The sequence below is a fragment of the Falco punctatus genome, assembly GCF_963210335.1.
Source record: "Falco punctatus genome assembly, chromosome: 1".
In the NCBI taxonomy this organism is placed as follows: Eukaryota; Metazoa; Chordata; class Aves; order Falconiformes; family Falconidae; genus Falco; species Falco punctatus.
Window position 1 is genome coordinate 9,023,634 of NC_137580.1, and position 14,330 is coordinate 9,037,963.

Here is a 14,330-nt window from a genome sequence, read left to right on the forward strand (position 1 = left end):
ATACATTCATTAGTGAATCAGTTACATCTCAGATGCATCATAATAAAACCTTTGCTTTCTGATTTTTCTTGACGCTATGACGAACAGCTTGAAACTAAAGATTGTGAAAAAAAATTGCCTTTTATTTTTGTTTTTGATGGAACAAGTGACAGCCCTGATCCATTGCATTTGACAGTTTATATCCCCATAGCCTGAGCTGAAAATCTGGTTAGGATTGAACAGATTTATCTGGATTCCCCAGACTCATCTTTACCTTGGCGATATCAGTCTGTGACAGTAAGTTGAGTTCCTCTTTTGAAACAGAACAACCCTGGCGGACACCTTTCCCTTCACTGCTCCTGGGACAAAAGCTCTTTGTTTGATAGCATAAAGCCACCTCCACCAGCAGATGAGGCAAATACATGCCAAGAATCAAAACGGTGCCTCTCCTCAAGGCAGTTGTTGCCCATTCAAGACACCAGCGGTCCTGGGCAGCAGAGGGGCAGCTCAAAAAGTTCTGTCCAAGTTCACAGGGTCATCCCAAACACAACAAGAATATTTCTGCATCAAGTCCCTACACCCTTGCAGCACCACAGACCATCATTTTGGACCTCTGCTCCACTGCTGTTACAGTCAAAGGACAGTGATGTATGTCACTATGGCCATTACTATAGGTATCACTAAATCTTCCCTGGTAGGCTCTTCCAGGAGGGACGGAATCAGTGGTGGGCAGGAGGCAACACAGCGTCCTGAGAGTTTTACAAACTATTGACACTCTCAACCCCTTCAGTGAAATCTTGCCATCAGGTGTGTGTGTGCATGTACTTACAGGCACATTTAATTTCCAGTTTACAAAACATCTGGGTAACGGTATTTTATATTATTAATTTTGCCCCCTTAAGATGAAATAGTAAGGTGTAATGCTGGAATAGAAATAAATAAATAATGAAAAGGCAGCTATCTGGACACTAAGTCACCCTGGTCGCCATCTGACCTGAGGGAATACGAAAGGGTTTGTGCACTCAAAGTATTTGGAATCTATTCAGTTGTGTAATTCAGAAGAAACAGAGTATATATAGAATCAAGTGATCGATAGTCCCTAGAGATGAGCAAGTATAGATATCCAAATTCAGATCTAAAAAAAAGTAGATAAAGTCCCAGAATTGTGGTTTGGGTTGTTTCAGAAAATACAGGCAGTGGCATTTACTAATTTTTCCCCTTAACTTTTGCCATAGCATTTGTGGATAAATGTGCCTGCCTGAGTATGGCATAACTTCTAATAAATATTTCAAATTACGTACCTCTAATGTGTACTATTTTACCTTGAACTTCCATAGTTGTGTGCACTCAACTGTTGCATATTTCTAGATTAGTAAAAATAAAAATTTTTTAAGGCCACCTTAAAGACCTCTGAAAATAAAACTGAAGATAGCTAAGCACTCAAACCTCTTGGACAACTTCGAAAATTGAACCTGAGCACTTCTCATCCCCCACTCTTCCTTATTGTCAGTGCAAGCATAGAGCTGTTGGGGAAAAAAAAAAAAAAAACCACAGAGGAAAATAAAAAAGCAACATACTGTTATAATAAACACCACAGCACATTATTTTGAGAGAACCGTGAAATGCAAAGTAGCAAAATGTTATTACTCAGTTTAGGACTTTATTTTGTCATTTTAATGACTGCTATTCTTGTTTAAAGATCCATGGAATCTTAAATAACGCTGAACTGCCAGAACCTCAACTTTCAGTCCCATTCTACGAGATTTCCAGCACTGCAGTGCTCCCTAGAGTTACACTGCTGAACTAGTTCAGCTCTGGCCTGAAGTTTGACCATCACCCCAAGGGGAGTCCCAGGACAACCTTCAAACCAGTCAGCTTTGCTGACTGCTCAGACATCCAGTGCAAAGAGGAGTGTCCAAGGTCCTCCTCCATAGCTTAGATTCCGTGTGGGTGGCTCACTCGTTTAATATTTGCATGTTTCTAGTATCTTGCCCGCTGTGAATACACTGGAGAACTTCCTACCCAGCCCATTCTCCATTTACATCTTTCTGGCTCTTTGAGGTCTATCACCTTCTGTCTAGAAATAAAGATATTGACGTCTTCCTGCCTTTTCTGAAGCTATTCCAGTTTCCAGCCTATTTCCAGAGATAAACTCTATCAAGTGATTCTTTTGCTGCACACGTGGAATATGCATGACTGATGGTAGAGGTTACTATTAAACTTCCCAAATTATGGTAGCAGACCTTTCTTTTTACATCTTTTTGCCAATTTTGTACATGTTAATACAAAATTGTGAAACCACAATTTTTGTTTTATTTTAGCATTTACATAATTTTTATGTAAAAATAATGGGAGAAATACACTCTTTAAGTATAAATTATTTGTTATATCTATACCTAATATGCAAGTAATCTTTTATGCTGATTTATTCAAACTATTAGAAAACACATCTATCTCTCCATTCGTATTGTTATAAAACTAAAGAACAAATAGTCATTAAAATTAATATTAACAAATTGATAAAGTGCCTAACAAATATAGGGCAGCACCAGCTAAAGCACAACTTTAGCAAGTCAATTTATTATGAAACCTCACAGTTAATAAGGATCTTCTCTAACAACAATCATTTTCTTCAAGTTGCGGCATAGCCTTTTTTGCACATCAATGTAAGAGGAAGGAGTTTCATGGTTTTCAAAGAGGCCTAAGGATATCCCACCTGGAACAAAAATCCAGATCAGGCCTAAACCTCTTAACTATCTTTTAAAATCTCACCTTTAATGTGGAATATTTCTGGAGACTTTGCGTTTTGAATTTCTAAACCCATTTAATGATATTTTTCCATTTAAAAATGTTATTTTTTTCCTTTGAAAGAGAAGTTCTTCTAACAACAATTATTTGAAACGGCAACAAAAAAATTCTGAGTGATTTTCTGTTGAATCAGCTCTTGTCCCAGATAGACTTTACTGGAAGAAGCAGCCCTGTCTAAACAATCGATAGGGAAATTCACATTATCCTTTTGACAGTAGCTATGTATTCTGACATTCCACTCCTCAGAGTTTTCTACCTTTTTCTCTGCACCAGCCCTCCTAAAATTATTATTGCAAATGCCTTCAGTGTCTACCTTCCTGACTAAAACTGAGCTCCCTTGATAATGGACTCTGATAAGACATTTGAGGTATCAGTTCCTGAGTATACATCACCAAACTCTTCAGATGGGTTCTCAGCCCTCTTTGTTCATATTATTTGTTAAGTCTTCCCTTTCTGCACTTTAGACATGCTAGGCAAAGACCAAAAGTGTCACATTCATTCTTTAAAGTGTTGATTTTTGTCTCCAAAGCTTTCTTTTAATAGCATTCATTATCTCTCGCAGCAGACCTTGAAAGTGAGCAGGCAGCAGACTGACTACAAGTATCTGAGACTGGGTACGGCGACTGTTTTTTAAGACTCAGTTCAAAGTGCTTAATCACACATTTAAATCCTATTAAAGTCAAGTGTTTACTTCAGTTTAAGCAGGACCTGAGCAAAGCAGTTTGTTCTGAGGAAAAATAAGGGCACGTTTTGTGTGAGCAGGATACACCTTGATGGGCATCTCCTCCCCACAGTTTACGACAGACCCAAGCCATGAGATTCATATTCACAGCCAGAGCAAAAGAGATTTATGTTGTTCTTTCTTCCAGGTTAACATTGATGGTTTTATCTGTAGGAATACTTTGGGCTACTAAGGCCAATAAAGCTGGCATTTGAAAAGCACAGCAGGATTCATTAGCCAAGTCAACTAGAGGATGGAAGAAATACCAACAAGCACAGGACTTTGTTACTGAAGCAGAAACTTTCATTTGCAGTGTTGAACCTGGCAGTCAAATTAAGAAAAATACTGCAACTTCTTTGTCATACACCTTGCATTTGAGGCATACATTTCAGAAATACAGATAGGGCACAAGACTGACACCACAATTCTCAGAGGATTGATGGTAAAATTATAATAATAAATGCCAAATACGCTTAAGTTGTATTATTACCTCAATCATACTATTTGAATATAAAAACTACCATTGACAAATATTCCATGGTTCGCTTTGTAACTTTGAAAGACTTCAGCGAACTCTGCCTTGTTGAATGCACACTTTTTTTGCATTTGGCAATAGCTGTTCAAATGTTCCAGCAAGTGGAATGCAAGCAGGCAAAATGCTGCTTAATTTGGTTGGCTATGTATATCACAGGATATTTTTTGCCCTCAGTGCCATCGACCATAGAGACATTTCAAGTACGCCTAATTAATTAGTGGTTTACAAAAGACAATTAGATATAACAAATCACCTCACCTGCTCCAAGATTTAAACAAATTAAACTTTAAAAGGGCACTAGGACAGTAAGAACTAACTCAAGCAAAAAATAAAAATAAATTATTGCAGATAATTTTTTAATACTTGTCAATACCTTGGGGTTTGGGGTGGTTTTTTTTCTCTGAATGCATATTCCATTAATAAATATTTTCTCTTCATTTATACAACATGTATTGTCCATGTTAACAACTATTACAATTATTTATTAATTTCTTTCAAGGGTTCAAAGTGCTTTACAGTGCTTAAGTAAAACAAATTATAGGTTTGCATGCTGTGGAAGATAAGTAGATACACTGTCAAACCGAAAAAATGACATTTTCCTTTACTCTGAAAATTATTCAACCTCCTTCCCTTCCTTTCACATATTCTGAGTAGCCATCTTTACACTGTCTTATTTTGGTAAATAACTGTCCGGAACAGTGCGATCTTAGTCAAAATGTTCTAGTCAAAATATATCCATGGACAGGGCCTTCATGTTAGGGTCTTTAGGATATATCAGTTTCTCCTACTCTTTCTTTTAACTTAATCCCCAATCTTTGCTTTACATCCTCTCTTTAGTAAAAATTATGCTGCTGCCATTCATTGGGAGTTTGCTCAATTTTTATACTTCCCTACAACACCAAATGTTGCATAATAGTTAATTTTTCCATATGATACATTGATTGGATATTCTCACTAGTCCCCTGTATAAAAACAGAATCAATATCCCTTTCTGAGTGTTCCTTAACACATTCATAAATGAAGAGTTATGCCTTCCTCTGACACACATGTACTTAATTTATAGCAGCTTAAGCGTCTGGGAAAAATCATATACTATTACCTAGGCAAGTACAGGGGGGTTGTGCAGAGTTTCTACAGAAGATGGGGGAAAAATCCTATTTGTTAGTTCTCCCTGTAGTAGAATAGTTGCATGGTGAATGCAGCGCAGTTGCAGAGATTTGGTAGCCTCCGTAAGACCTTCAGGCTAATAATGTGTGCAGAGAGCTTTATGGCAAGTGCTGGAGGCCACAATGCCTGTGAATCTCTCTACACATGGGATTCAAAGGAAAAAAAAAACCAAACCAAACCACACAGATCCAAATAACCAGCGATGCGCTCCCAGGCCTCTTCTGCATTACTGTCAAAAGCAACTGAGATGAACACAGGGCAAGGAAGGATAGGCCTGAGTGGATTCTTCAAATTCTGCTCTGTTACCTGAAAAGTCTGTCTCACTCACTCTTTCCCCCACCCCATGAAGCCACATGTACTGCTTATGAACACCCCACACCAAGCGCGGTAACAGACCAAGGGCATCTCCACAAGACAAAATCACCCGACTTTCCAGTTCAGTGAACTGTGTCATGCAATAAGCAGAATAATTTGCATGAGTACTCTAACAAAAAATTTTAAATAAATATTTCATACATATATAATAGTCACCCCTTCCATCCAGAGGATGTTTTGTTTCTCTGTAGAGCTGGAAGAACTGCACACACACCCCCCGCCCAAAACAGGACCGTGCCTCAACATAAGAATGACCAATTGCTTTTCAAGAAGCAGTTGTAAGAGAAATAATGTACAAGAATATGAAGGCTGGGAAGTATTTACTATGGAATATAAATCCTCCTTAAGCAACTCCATTGACAGATTGCCTTTGCCATTAGGTTTTTGAATTACACTCTTTCTGCATAATACTGGAGAATAAGCATTAAGTAAATGAATGCGGCTTAAGATTCACTTCCACAGAAGAGCTGAACTAGAAAAATTACTCTGTAAAGTGTTGATTTTGTCCTGATTCTGGATTTCAGGCAGCATCTTGAAACGTGATTGTTTTTTTTTTTTTTTTTAATATTTAGAAATTATATGGATTTTTTTGAATATGTTTGTTCCTCCTTTTTCCCTGCTCTTCACCAAACAAATCATCACACCTCATTTCTGAAGCTGAGGCTTCCACCAAAAAGCATCAGTGAGTCATACAGAGTACACTTTACTGGTGATGTGGTCGTATCATTATTACTGTCTCACTATCACTCTTGTAAGGCCATTGCTATTGAATGTCTAGGGATGATCTCATTGGTGGTATTTTTTTAAAAGTTGGAGCATTTAAAAATACTTAAAATATAGCTGTTCACAGTAAAATACTTTATTCAAATGTAGTTAACTAAAATCCCAATATAACTTCCTCAAGAAGTCATTTTGGCAATATTTTAAATTTTAATTAAGAACATTATATCAAATATTGGTACAGGATTTTACAGTTTCAAAAACTTGTGTTTATGTGTATGCATAAGGGTTTTATTTTCCTGTACCTCTGTGTCTGAGAACACCAGAAAGCTTTTTATTATCAGTATTAATGGAGGTGATTAACATAATAATATTTAAAGAAAATGACCATGACATTTAAACCAAAATGATCTATAAGTTGCCAAGAATGTATTTTTTATTATATTTTTGCATTGGACAATGTTAAGCCCTAACTACTTAAAGTAAATATAAATGTCATTCATATAAATAAAAATAAGTAGATTGTTTTTCAAACTTGAATAAAAATTAGGAAAGGAGATGCAGGCCAAGAGGTTTCAGCTTAATTTATGGTAGAATATTATACAGCAGCTACAAAATGCAGCTCTTTTACAAAGACTAGCTGAATGTAGTTGATTAGCCTATCTGAAGAGCACTTTTAAAAAAGTTCTTAGCCTGTTGTCCCATATTAACAATATGCAACAGACCCCATTAATCCAGTCAAGAATGAACTGAAGCACAGTTAGATACTAAAAAAAAAATTACTCTCTCTCTATGACATAATGAATAAGGTCACAGTACAAATAAAAAGTGTTTGACTACCAACAAAACAATGTAAACCTCAAATATTGTGTTTAAAAAAAATTGGAAAGTCTGGTAAAAAACACTTTCTTCCAGAAGCTGGCCACAGAGCAAAACTAAAAAGGCTCTATACATTTTGGGAACTTTGTTGATCTCTGCTGATAAAACATTATTTAACATTATTCTAAATCTCTATTAAATTAATAAAAGTTAGGGGTGGGGGGACCCTTTAATTCATTTTATGCCACATTAACCATGGGGTTGATGCTGTACAAGTCACAAAGGAATAGTACCGATGCACACAGCGATAGAGTCTGGGCACGAAACCAGGTCTCCAAGTTTGGAAATGCATCTCAACCAGCAGGTTTCTTAAAAATAACTCCCTGCTGCATCTATCAACTCCCCTTATGTAACTTGCACTTCCATACAGGTAATTTACAAAATATAAAGGGGGGGGGCGTGTCTTTTCTTTTTCCTAAATCTTGTCGAAGCTGGTGAACACAAACGCTGATGCTGAAACTTTGGCAATCTCCTGACATTAAGTAAAACCATAAATAAGAACAAAGAAATGTAAATGGGCATGTTATTTTCACTTCATTTATTATAACATTTCAGAAGTGTTACAGAGGGGTTTTTTTAACCTGCTTTGAAGTTTCGGCTTTTGTTCTGAAGGTGGTTCCCACCCAGGGATTGTCCTCCCCTCTCCACTTCCCTTCAGACTGATCCACCCCTGCTGTGTCAGCAGCACATGAGCAGTACACTTCTGAAGCTTCCTGTAATTAAGTTCACCTTGTTGTATTATAGGTAAACATGTTCAGACTTATTTTGTATACATTTGGGAAATAATAGCTTTTTAGAGTCAATGGTGAGAAGCAACTTGTGCTACTAAAATAAACTGTAGCTAGGACTGTGTCTTGTAGTACTCTTACAAGCAGCAAATTCCCTTGCTGTTGTGGTATTTTTATCAGAAAATAACAAACATTAATTTCTGTTGTTTTGCATCAGGACTAACATAAGTTTACAATAATCTATGCATTTATACTGTATTGTTTGTGCATGCACATAAGATGGGATTCAGCTAACAAAAGCTAAGTACATCATTTCATTTCAGACATCCTTGGGCACCCTGCCTGGACTCCATTCCGCTTCCGCAGGGGTTCTGACCCTGCCTCAGGTCCTCTGTCATATTTCCCATCCCCATGAAAACATTTCTGACATCCTAGGGCAACTTAGAGTTACACCAGGTACATATGTTTTGGCAACCAGTTCCTACTCACTCAGAATTATATAAACTATTACAGAGTAATATTCTGGCACAGTTTTATGCACGGAAAACCTGTGAGCCCAATATCCTTCAAGGAACAGAAACCTTGATGTTTCACACCATGACACAATAACTAATTGACTAAGGAAAAACTATGCATGTGTTTCAACCTTTGGGGTTTTTTTCCACCCATAATAAGATGCTAATACACGATTCATTGCCAGGTAATAACAAGACTTTGCCTCTTGCCAGCCAGGACACAGACCTCAGCTGCCAGATGTTTCGGTGTCAGAATTTCAGCCTCAACAAAGAGACGGTGAAATACCCATAACAAAACACTGAGCCACCCAACCCTGCAACTCAGCTATCCCATGGTTTGCACCAGGCTGGCACGCTCACGAAGCCCGGGCTGGGGTCCTGCAAGGTGGTCACAGCCAGCCCGCGAAGCAGCGCAGTGCCACATCCCACCCAGTCCCCCACGAGGCCAAGCAGGGATGCACCATCTCTATACACGCAGCTCTGGATCAGTCCCAACTTCCCCAAAACACACCTTTTATCTTGCTCAGGCAACAAACACCACACCAAGGCCTGTCAGCCACACTGCCCCAACAGCAAATACAGCTGAAAGCCTGCCCCGTCCTCCTGCAACCCCTCCGCTCTCCTCCCACCGCAATGGGAAACACAGATTTTTCAGAGAGTGGGAGAGATTCCGCAGCTCAGCTCAGCACAGCGTAAGCGCACATGTCAGATTGCTTCCCCTATGTCTTCACGCGATGCTAGTTTGAGCTCAGGGCCAATGCCAGTGACAGCAAGCTGCTGGCCATCTTCTGGCACCAAAACCAGTCCCAAAATCTGCTTTTGGCCCCCCTGCAGGGGTTTTGAAGGCATGATCTTTCTCTGCCTCAGGAAAGAGAAAAGAAATTAGCCACAACTGGAACGAATCCATTGTATCCATCTTCCCTTTCCATGATGGTATGATTATATCAGGTTTTGCTAAATCAGGCATTCTCAGAATACTGCTGTTTCACCTCCATTGGCCTGCCTTCTCATTTTGGCAATGTAAATTAGAACTAGTGTGGTTTGTCGCATCCTCATATAGTCTCATAACATGTTGTCTTTCTGCTTTGTTAAAAGGACTATCCCACCGCAAGCTGAAAAGAGCCCGAACACATCTCTTTCTGGAAAACATTATTACCTCGGCTGTTTCAACCTATCATTAAGACCAGCTGAAACTATTACTGTAAATGGGCTTCCAACTACAAAGTTTCATAGGGAATGGCTGCATTTCTTGGAGAGGAACAAAAAGAAAAAAAAGAAAAAAAAAAAAAAAAGGCAGTTAAAGCCTTTCAGTTCATGGCTACTTTCTTGATTTTGTGAAATGTTAGAAGAAAGCTTTCATATTTCTGAGGAACTTTCTTTCAAAACCTCCGTGAAAGGAACATCTTCATCTTCATTAAAGCCGGCCTTGAAACAGCGACTAATGGGAATGCTCAATATTAAGATCCTCCTTTGAGGGACAGATTTACACTCCAAGGCAAACCACACAGGCATTTAAAAGATTTTCAAAACCAGGGCACAGAAAGCAGTAGAATCTTGGCATCTGTGAAAATCTGACTCCAATTTGTAATGCAGAGATCACTTAAACCCATGGTCTTTATTAAGGGAAGAAAAACGGATTCTGACTCTTTGATGTTAAACTAGCATTAAAGGGATCTGGAAATCACACAACAGCACTGAAGAAGAGGAAGAAGAGAGATGCAAAGGAAATATGTAAGAAGAGAGGAGGGTACTAGGTTTGAAGAAAAAAACCTGACAGGTTTAAACGTAAACACATCATGCAATGTAATTCCTGCTTGTTCTGTTACTTTGTTGGTCTTGTTCTGAGACGTTTTTTCTGTAGAGAAGGAATGCATTGAACCTTTTCGATCTATTCAGTTTTAACAGTAAAAGTAGTTTTCTCAGGTGGGCACTGAACAGTTGCAATTACAGTTTATTTTGCTGGAGAAATTATTTTAACACACTAATGATAAGAGACATAAGGTAAGGAATAACAGCACAGCAAGTCTCTAAGCTTGATACCAGCAGCTTTGTGGAAGACCCAGAGACACTAAATAACATTTTTCTTTTGAAATCTCAGGGTGTTTTATTTCAAGTGCACGTTAGCTGAGGCTAATGAAAAATAATGAAAATACTCAAATTATCATCATGCAGCTACAGTTATTCTCATTCACAAGATTCATTTATGATCTAGCACAGTTCTCTTTGGGCTAGCAAAAATATAAGAATCATCTTCTGTGAAAGACCAAAACTTTCACAATGTAGTTTTCGTTCCCATTCACTCCATGGCTACTTTAAAAAAAAAAAATTTAAAAAAAATTAAAAAAAAAAAAAAAAAAAAAAAAACCACAACAAAGAAAAACCACCAAAAAACCCCCAACCCAATCAAAACACATCATACCTATTAATGAGGCTTTTTCTTGTGAAAGACCACTCTAGAGGTCCCTCTTTCTCTCGACACAAAGACTGTTTAAACATACGTGACAGGTGAGTGCTACAGGCAAGAACTAGAAGCAAAAAAATGAACTTTTTTTTTGACAATTGTTTTATTTTAGTCCACTGATGGCAAATCACCTCTTCAGAAAGTTCTGGTGGGTTTGGTGGGTTTTTTTGGGTTTTTTTGTTTTTTTTTTTTTTTTTTTTTTTTTTTTTTTTTTTGGGGGGGGGGTTGCTGTTTTTTTTTATTATTATTATTTATCAACTTATTTCAAGAAGCAAAACAAATGTTCAAAACTCCTGGCAGATGTTTTTTCACTGCTGAAAAAGTTCTTCATAAGTTTCTATACTTGTTTAGAAGTGGACTTTGTATTTTTTCTTTTACATTTCATTCCACATCCACTGAAAGGATACTAGAAGCTAGCATCCCAGTATGATAAAATATGGTAAGTGAACTGCATGGAAGACAAGATAAAGTTGTTTGGTTTGGGGTTTGTTTGTCTGAGATTTTTTTAGTGAGCAGATACGAACAAAGGGAGAGTTTAATTCTTGCTATATATGCAGTTTATAGGATGTTATCTCTGTAATATAATTTGGCTTTGGTTTGGTTGAACTTTCCAAGCATCTGTATGATAAAGAAAATAATTTTGCCAGTACTAAAGGCTACTGACCTCACAGCTCAGGGTCTCAGGACTTGCCTGGGTTCTCTTCACTTGAGCTGATTTTAGCCCTAACAAAAATAAAAATTGTGATAGCAATTGTCTGGTGGCCAGGTAACTGTTGTCTAAATTTGTTTCAGATTTCCTTTGGTTTGAAGTGATAACGAGGAGTTATTCAGGGCAGATTGAGTTGTCTGTATTTCTAGAATAAAATGAGGCATGGAAGAGAGCATGTGCACAGGATGGTACCAGAAGTTCAGGGGTTCTGACAGAAACCACATCTGTAATTCACAGGTCACTACAGGAGTGCAGCCTTTCACTGTACACATAAAACCAGCTTTAGAACAAAAAGTGAATGGCAGAGCCAAGGACAAGAGCAAGCACATAAGCTGTGTTAAGAAAACATAAAAATAGAGCCCAGGCAGATCCAAGACTGTGGAGGAAAGAATTATCAGCATTTATCTTCTCCCAGCAAAGGAAAAGAAACTCCCTGCAACTGGACCACACGCCTCCCAGTGATGACCTCAGGATGCTGACAGCTCATCCTGAGCCCTGCTCCCTTTCTCTTTCAGGAAGGCTGAAGCTACCAGTCTTTGGACCCAGGGGGGCTGAACACACCACCAGAGAAAAAGGGGTTTCCAGGAAGGATTTTTTTATTTCCCTTGAAAAGCAATTTAACTCCTCTATTAAAGTTTTTCTATCTTGACTTGAATTAGAATGTATATTATTATAACTAATAAATGAGACTATTAAAATGTTGAATCATGAACTGGAGTAACAATAATTTTCTAGTTCCACTTCTGACTGGGGTCCTCTTTGCCCGTACAAGGTTTTGAGTATAGTAAGAATGACAACTCTATACACACAAAAAAAGTAAATAGAACCACGTACTTTAAAGATGTGGCATCACCCTAATTGACAAGAAATATTAGAAAATTATAAGAAATGTGTGATCACCTATAGTTCTTAAACCACAAGGGTATTTACCCCGTCAAAACTTTGCAGAAATATTTTTGCTCATTTCAGTTGTACGGTGAAGGGTATTTTATCCATAAACAAAACACAAAAACAAACAAAAAAAAACCCCAAACACTAGCAATATCATAAAGTCACTACAATATGTCCTAGAAGTACTGAATGTAGTTTCACGATCAAATCTTTTCAACCAGAAAGTGATTTGTTTTGTACAAAGTATTTAACTGAATACAGTGAAACTGTGATGAATTTTCAATGATATGAAATACTGATTTATAGAAGTACATTTCAATAGCTGATTTTGTGTGAACACATATAATCCATCTATGCTTCAGGGAAAGGGAAGCTTTGAAAGGACTTTTTGTTTCCTTTCTTACTAGACTTACTGAGTGATAGTTATGCAAAAAGACTATACAGACACGCTTTTGGGGCATACGAGTCCTCCTTTAGATCTAAAATAAAAACAGTAAACTCAAGGTTGAGACTAATTATGCTAATTATTTAGCCAATTTGAAAGAAAATTATGGTTGTTACCAGCAGAGCAGAGGGTAATGTTAGCAAGTGAAGCAGTAATAAGTTCAGTAGGTCTGGTGAGACAGAGAGGTCAGGCAGAGGTGCCACCTGGAGAAAAAGACTAGATACTAGGAAGTCAGTACCTCAATGATTTTTAATGTCAAGTACAGCTGTGAAAGTTATGAATATACCTTTTTTTTTTTTTTAGTTATTCCTTAAGGATCAAGGCTGAAGGATCAGAAATGCAGTCTTCCTTCCTGAGATACTGTTCTTTTGCTAGTAAGTGGACACATTTTACCTTTATAAATTATTTATAGAAGTTCATGCTAGTGGCTATCTGATTTTGTCCACAGTCTCCACAGGGGCTTTTGGTGCAGGATAGGAAACTGATTTTCTGATAGCTCTGTTATGAGCCACATCTAATGCTTGGAAATGTATGCTAGAAGTTTTGCATATTTTTGGCTAGCTCAGACCAGTATCACTTGGTGCACGTTCGCCCCTGAAGGTGAGCTTAAACAAGGTTAGTAAGTCACTATAAGGCCAGAAGAAGGGCTCCTGGGAATAACTGAGATGTGATCTGTCATAAAACTTACAATAGTTTCATGGTTTTCTGCAAAGGTTCCAGCACAGTGAGACAAATGGAGTTTTCGTGGTGTAGAGCTATCTTGTCAAACCAAGTAGTGTATTTGCCAATAGGAGGATCCCTGTGCAGAGGGTAGGGTGGATGTCACAAGTACTTTCAGGGGAAAGAAAAACTAAAATAAAAATAAAGCACCTTTTAATCACCATTTGGCTCCATACCAAGGATTCTTGGTACACTTCAGATAACTGCCAGTTCCGTTAAGGTAAATATAGTGGTCTTACATAAAGTAGATTATGTTCTTTCTGCTTTATGAGACACACCAATACCAGTTTGGAAACTTTCCAGAGACAGATGAATCTGTCAGGTTGTACAGTTACTGAATAGATGTGCTTCAGATAATTCCTCTAAAATTAAAATCACAAATCTATTTCAGAATCTTATGATTTGGTAAATAATTTCAAAAGGAAATGGGTCCAAAAAACCCTCCCCACCCCCCTTCCTAATGTCATATTAAAGATATTCAAAATAAAAAGCATTCTGAACATAGGATACTTTCCCTTTGAAAATTGTTTTAAAAGTCCTATGCAGACAGTGGGTTTATTTATTAAAGCAGAAGACTCAAATCTTACATGTTTTTCATTAGCATTTCCAGCAAAAGCTTTGTCAGAAATTCTCCTAAAAACCCTATCAGTAACATATATGCAATCATCTTCACACTA

At 37.7% G+C, this 14,330-nt stretch overlaps 1 long non-coding RNA gene across 1 annotated transcript in view; it reads right to left on the reverse strand.

Moving 5' to 3' along the window:
* The window catches only part of LOC308068377, an 81,693-nt gene that overhangs the window by 41,912 nt on the left and 25,451 nt on the right, over positions 1–14,330 (reverse strand). The gene's annotated exons all lie outside the window — the stretch shown is intronic.